Source organism: Rhinolophus sinicus, chromosome 1 (assembly GCF_057876585.1).
Source record: "Rhinolophus sinicus isolate RSI-liver-muscle chromosome 1, RSI-T2T, whole genome shotgun sequence".
In the NCBI taxonomy this organism is placed as follows: Eukaryota; Metazoa; Chordata; class Mammalia; order Chiroptera; family Rhinolophidae; genus Rhinolophus; species Rhinolophus sinicus.
In genome coordinates, this window is record NC_142501.1 from 169,655,136 (window position 1) to 169,662,757 (window position 7,622).

Below are 7,622 nucleotides of genomic sequence, written 5' to 3' on the forward strand. Positions count from 1 at the left end.
CAAAGAAAAATTAGGGACCCAATTGCAACAGTACCCTGTCTACCCCAATAAACCTCTTAACTGTCTCTTAGTCATTGGCTTAGGGTATCTTTGTATACCTGCCAAACAATCACCATCCAGTTTAAGTTCTTCAGAAGATATAATGTGTCTCAAATACTTAACAGACTCACTAACACACTGCAGTTTCTCCTTAGATGCCTTATATTTGTTGGCAGCCAGAGCTCAGGGCATTTTGCAGCTGCCTTTCTTGCAGGACTCCAAAGAATTAGCACAGAGGACTAAGTCATCAACATATTGTAGCAAAACTGTTCCCTCAGAGAATATGTAGTAATTTAAATGTTGCTTCAGTGTTTGCAAAAAGTTAAATTTGACTTTGAGTAAATTCCTGTGGCATTGCACTCCAGGTGAATGGCTGATTGCTCCAGGTAAAGGCAAATAAGAATTGGCTTTCTGGATCCACAGGAATGCTAAAGAAAGCACTGCATAAATCAACAGAAATTTACTTCCTGGTGGAATCTCGGTGAGGAGAATGAGTGAATTTGGAACAACAGGATGTCTTGGAATTACTGTGGGATTTATGGCTCGTAAGTCTTGAACAAACTTCCAACCTCTGTTGTGAGGACATGGGCTTGTATAGGAAATAGTCTTCTCTTTATATATTCTTCAATGACTGGTTTTATTCTTTCTATTGCCTGCTTGCTGAAAGGATATTGGTTAATTCACGGTAAGGATGTGGATTTATCAATGGTGATTGTTATAGGGGTGGTGCTGTGAAATCTTCTTATATCAGTATTGGAAGAGGCCCATAAAGCTTCGGGAAAATCTTTGAGCTCAGAGTAAGAGGGGTTATCAGTTAGAATATTTGGGGTTGATCTCAAGAGAAAGAGTATTTTCTTTACCATGTCTTTCATGTTCCCCATTAGTTTCATTTGAGGCTCCGTTGGAGGAAGTATAATCCAATGTTAAAGATATTTCCCCCTTAGAAAAACTTATTGAGGCCTTATGTTTTTGTAGAATGCCTCAACCTAATATATTTACGGAGGCAGACGGACTGCTTAGAAATCAGCAAGTATCCATTAGTGGTCCCCTAAAAAAGTGTTTGGAAAGAACTAATGCTTATGAGGAGTTCTCAATCCCTATGACTTCAATATTTTTAGTACTCCAAGGGTGGGGCTGCTGGCTCAGCATAGGGTTTAAGGCAGAAAGGGTGGTACTGGTGTCAATTAGGACAGGATAAAAGTCATTTCCAATCTGAACAGATGTTTCTCCTAAAAAATTCAGGGGAGGAGAGGTAGCCACCTCTTTGTCTTCAGAGCCCTGTCACATTTCATCTTGGGACATTTAGAATGATGGGAGTAGTTTGCCATTGTTTATTTTTTAATTTGAGCAGTCCTTATCCATTGAGTGGGTTTTTTTTTACAGTGATGACAAACCCCTTCACGTTTGGGTTTAGATTTACAATTGGCCTTTGCCTCCAATTGCTGGAACTATAGATTTAATATTGGATTTGCTTGCTGTTCTCTCACTTCATTGAAAGTTTAGGCTAGGTAACAAGCATGGGTCCCAAGTTGGGCTGTGGGAAGGACTTCCCAGTCTGTTTTAATTCTTTTAATTAGAGCAGACACTTCTCTGTCTAATCCATTAAGAAAAACTGAATTTAAGGCAGTTTTTGTTGTTTCAGCATCAATAGGTAAACCAGAGTTTTCCTGAAAGATGGCACAGAGCTGGTTGACATAATTATAAATGGATTCTCCTTTAAGCTTTTTACATTCTTGAATTTTAGACCAGTCTGCGGGTTTTGGAAAGGCTTGGGGAATAGAGTCTCCGCAGCCGTTCGGTAATGCAGATGGCCTCTTCAAAAGCTAGGGCCAGATTATTGTGGAAGGCCCCTAGAGAAGCCTCAGGATCTCCCTGGTGGAGATAGATGCCATTGAATAGCACAAAACGGAATCCAGTTATGGATCTGAATCCAGCTTGTGTCAACATGGCTCAACAATGTCACTGGGTGTCTGGAGCAAGTGGCTCTTCTGCAACTTCATTCAAAAAAGACCACAGTTTGTGTGAGAAATTGACTGAAATGGAAACCTTTAGAGATATCATATGTAGACAAGTTGATACTCTACAGAAGTACTTTGATGCCTGTGCTGATGCTGTCTCCGGGGACAAACTTCAAAGGGATAAAGTGGTAGAAGATGATGACTTTCCTACAGCACATTCGGATGGAGACTTCTTATATAATCCCAATGGCAATAAAGACAAGTTATTTACACATGTAACACTGAAAGGAATAAGTGGTATAGACTTTAAAGGGAGACAATAACTTTTAAAGCAACTACTGCTGGACTCCTACACTTTTTCATTGTATTGAACTAACGTAAAACGTGAGGACAGCTGGCAAAAGAGACTGAATAGGAAACTGAGAAAAGAAGAATAGAGGAAGCATACAAAAATGCTGTAAGAGAACTTAAGAAAAACATCTCACTTTGGAGCACCAGGTTATTAGGAAGGCCCAAAGAGCTTGATTAGTGAAGAGTTCTTTGAGGTTGTTGAAACTACTTTGACAGACAAGACAAAATAGAAGAACAGTCATAAAGCAAAAAGGTCAGGTTCCATTCGCCTACATCCATGCCATCTGGCGAAGCCTTTTCTTCTGTGGGGACTCACAGACTGTCCAAAAGGTTGAAGAGATGGTGCAGAACCACGTGACTTATTCATTACAGGATGTAGGTAGAGATGTCAACTGGTGGTTGTAGAACGAGGAGAAATGAAGGTATATAGAAGTAGAAGAAAAGGGAATTTGAAAGCTACCCATGCAGTTAAAGGTGTTGCAGGACATAGGGTCTGCAATTACTTCTAGAATGTTGATGATTGCAATTAGAGAAAACTTTCATGTGGTACAAACAGCTGACAACGCAATCCTCATTTATCAAAGGCACAAAAGAGTGTGGCCTGCTTCTCAGCAAGGTATACATATTATGTCTTTCTGCCATTTGAACGATACCAACCTTGACTGAAAATGACTCTGAAACTTAGTCAGTTTGTAATTTTTCTGTGGATTGTGAAAGTGCTCCTCTAAACAGTTGACGTGTCCCTGCCAAAATAAAAAATATAAAGAACTCATACGACACAACACTAAAGAAACAAACAATCTGGTTTAAAAATGGCCAGACGACCTGAATAGACATTTCTCCAAAGAGGACATACATCTGACCAACTGACATATGAAAAGAAGCTCAACGTCACTAATCATCAGGAAATGCAATGAAAACCACAATGAGATATCACCTCACACCTGTCAGAATGACTATCATTAATAACTCAACAGGCAGAGATGCAAAACAGGCTGGCCCACAACCTCCATATGGCAGACAAAAACTGGGAGGCTATCTCAGCCACAGAGGTTCCCCACGGAGAAGCAAGAAAACCCAGCCCCACACTGGGCTCCCCAGCCAGGAGTACTGGTCCTGGGAAGAGGAGTCCCCACAACATCTGGCTGTGAAAAACAGTGGGGATTCTGACTAACCCAGTGGGACAGAAGGCTGCGGGAAACCCACCCATACTCTTAAAGGGCCCATGCACAGATTCACATGCTCACAGGTACTCACCCTGGGCTCCGGTGGGGGGATGGTGACTCCAGCTGTTGGAGACATATGGGGGACAGACTGAGGTGTGTGGCTTTGTGGGGGAGGCCTGGAGGACAGTCGGCATTTTCCTGGTGAGGGGTTCTTCTCCACTGCAGCCAGCAGGCGGGCACCATTCTTCCTGTGTTGATCCCGCCCTCTACCCTTACAGCCAAACCTGAATCTGATTGGTCTGGTAAGCTGTGAAGCTCCACCTTGCTGACTCACTGAGACCCCACTACATCCAACTCCATAAAGCAGGAGACTTTATTGGCGCCTGAACTTGACCAGAGTCAGCATCCAGCAGCAGGCAGCAGCAGGCCTCACTATGTCCTAGGGTAGCACAGCTACCCCAGGCCCCGTATTGGTGGCAGCTGTCTTCCGTTTGCAGCATGGCCTCTCCCACACACCTCCAGGTCCAGCACAGACAACTACCATCCGTGGATCACTCTGTAGCTCCTACCATGCAGTTCCCAACCAGTCAAAGGCAATAGCTGACCTGGGCCCGCACTGGAGCCCCTCCCAAAAGGCCCCAGAACCAATATACTTAGAGGTTGGCTTCAGACCACAGCAGAGCACCGCCCAATTAGCCCCACAAGTGGCACAACCAAAGGGCAATCTCAACAGGCCCCAGAGTCCAATGGGGCAAATCCCACTGCGTGTGGTAAGACCCCAGCACAGCAGCTCATAACCTGTGGACATGGCCAAATCCCACAGCCAATCAGCCTGAGGGTCATTCCCACCCACTGACATGTCAATAGCAATCAAGGCTCAAATGTAACAGGAGGCACATACAACCCACGTGAGGGATACTCCTGGAGCACCTGGCTCAGTTGACCAGGGATACTGTGGCACTAGGCCCCACAGCACCCCTACTTCATAAGGATACCCAGCAAGAGATGTAGCAGATTTATCTGATACATAGAACAAACAGAGAGTCAGCCAAAATGAGGAAACAAAGAAATGTGTCCCGAATGAAAGAACAGGAGAAGACTCCAGAAAAAGAACTAAATAAAATGGAGGCAAGCAACCTACCAGAGACAGAGTTCAGAACACTTGTCATAAGAATGTTCAAAGAACTTTGTGAGAACTTCAGTAAAGAGATAGCAAGCATAAAAAAAGACATAGAAAGCATAAAAAAGAATTAGGCTGGGTCTTGTAATATAATGTAATATAATATAATTTATAATATAATATAATACCGGGTCTTATACTAATTTTTGCTCCAAAAGATGCATTAGAGCTGATTGTTCGGCTAGGTCTTATTTTCGGGGAAACAGGGTAGTAACTTATAAGGGAGCTCCTAGAAGATTGTCAGCTGATTTCTCAACAGGAACTTTGTAAGCCAGAAGGGATTGGCAGGGAATAGTCAAAGTGATGAAAAGCAAGGATCTATGAGGTCAGACAATTAAATTAGAGAACTCATCCTAGAAAAAGTGCTACATACCTCATTGCTGAATATCACTACAGTCACCTCCGAAGTCCTCCTCTTGGGAAGCTATGGACCAACGCCAAAGCCTAGTCCACCCTTCAAAGCAATTTTAGAACTCTTTTTCTGGAATGGCCATCAGAACATCGTATTACCCTTGATATCCCGAATATCAGCAAAATGTCTTCCTTTCAATATTTCCTTTATTTTTGGGTAAAGAAAGAAGTCATTGGGGTCCAGATCAGGTGAGTAGGGAGGGTGTTCCAATATAGTTATTCGTTTACTGGCTAAAGACTCCATCACAGACAGTGCCGTGTGAGCTGGTGCATTGTCGTGATGCAAGAGCCATGAATTGCGAAAAGTTCAGGTCGTCTACGTTTTTCATGCAGCCTTTTCAGCACTTCCAAACAGTAAATTTGATGAACTGTTTGTCCAGTTGGTACAAATTCATATGAATAATCCCTCTGATATCAAAAAAAGGTTAGCAACAGCATTGCAACAAGTTCACGAACTTAATTGTCAGACCTCATATACCACCAAATTACTGGAATTTAAATATATACTGAGGAGGTATTTATCCAAAGAAACCCAAAACACTAATTCAAACCCCTATGTTTGCAGAAGCGCAATTCACAATAGCCGAGCTATGCAAACAACCAAAATCCCCATCAATAGACAATTGGGTAAATTGTGGTACATTTATACAATGGAGTATTACTCTGCTATAAAAAGAATGAAATCTTAACATTTGCTACCACATGGATGGACCTAGAGAATATTATGCCAAGTGAAAGTCAGACTGAGAAAGACAAATACCATATGATCTCACTTATATGTGGAATCTAAAGAACAGAACAAATGAGCAGACAAAATAGAAGTAGACTCACAGATACAGAGAAAAAACTGAGTTGCTAGATGGGAAGGGGTTGGGGAATGGGGGAGAAGGTGAAGGGATTAGAAAGTACAAATTGGTAGTCACAAAATAGTCACAGGGATGTGAAATACAGTAGGAGGAATATAATAATGTTGTAAAGACTATGTAGGGTGTCAGATGGGTACAGGACTTATTGGGGAGATCAATTCATAGACTATATAAATGCCTAACAACTACACTGTACACCTGAAATTAATATAAAATAATATTGAATGTCAACTATAATTTAATATATACACATATATGCATGTGTGTGTGTATATTCACAGGACATAAAGTACAGCATAGGGAATATAGTCAATAGGATTATAACGGCTATATACGATGTCAGAGGGGTAGTAGACTTGTTGGGGTTATCACTTTGTGAGGGGTGTAAATGTCTAATCATTATGTTGTTTTGTACACCTGAAACTAATAAAAAATTATTCAAAAAAATAAATATATACCAAGGAGAAATCAAAGCACCTCCTATATCAGATACAAGAAGTAACACACTTGTTATGGTGCTCAACGCAGGTTTTAGTATCTAGAAGCCATTGTTTGAATGGATGATTAATTTAATTGCTTAAATAAAGGATAGCAAAGCTCTTGAGTTCTAATGCATGGTTACAATTTTATATAATTCAGAATATGGGTGTTTCTCTAGCTCTCTCTTTTCCCCCGTGTTGCTGGTCAACATATCAAAAGAAAAATGATGGCGAATTTGAATGGCAACAGAAAGAGTAAAATCTGTACTTTTCAAAGTATAACCCTCCCCCACCCTCCAGTAATTATTCAACTGTGTAAACCAATACAGCTTCAATATTTATTAAAAGTGGGTGTTTTAGACATGACTCATGACCCCCAAAATCCAAATAATGAACTGAAAGCTGTAACAGCACAATAAGAATCTCTCTTCAATACTATCCCTACTTTTTTTTTTTAATCTTTGGGCTACCCCTAGCATAAGAAGTGTACTCAGAAACATTGCATTTCTAACACTAGTTGTTTTGTAATTTTATTCTTCCATAAAGAGAGCACATAATATGAAGAGCATGGAAGTTTCCAATGAGAAATATTGCCATCATCTCCAACTCCGAATGTCAGAGCAAGTCTTCTCTTTTTATCCATTTGTTTCTTGAGAAGTTTTGTTGCTTTCAAACCTTAAGCAATCTAGAAACACTTTGAAGAGTTTATAGGAAATATAGGATTATAAACTAAGTTTTCTATCATCTGGTTTAAGTAACAATTTGTTCATCAGCAATAGACTGATGGAATGTTAGTTGAATTTACTGGCTGGTTTAATTGTAAAAAGACACATAACTGGCGAGGATTTATAAGAACTTTAATATTATAACATGTGACCCAATATTTGCATTTTTTCCAGCTGGAGCTCTGAAGCTGCTTGCAGAGCATAACTTTGCCTTTGGGGCCCCAAAACTGCCTGCAGAGCAAGCAGCCCCCCTTGTGCTGATTGTACTATTAAATCAATTATACTCCTTGCATTGTTGTTAAATAATAGTCTCTGTACCTTAACTGTGTGATCAAATTCAGATTGTTTGTTCTACAGGCCTGGGCTGAAACTAGAATGCTGATAAGTGGGTAATCATATATTACCCATTATTCTCATCTCAAAACCCCATTTGCTTGACCTCTGAGG

The 7,622-nt window shown here is 40.8% G+C and overlaps 1 pseudogene; it reads left to right on the plus strand.

The window, feature by feature from the left end:
• The first annotated feature begins 529 nt into the window (after nucleotides 1-529).
• LOC109439542 (ceramide transfer protein pseudogene) lies at nucleotides 530-3,177 on the plus strand (annotated as a pseudogene).
• The last annotated feature ends 4,445 nt before the right edge of the window (nucleotides 3,178-7,622 follow it).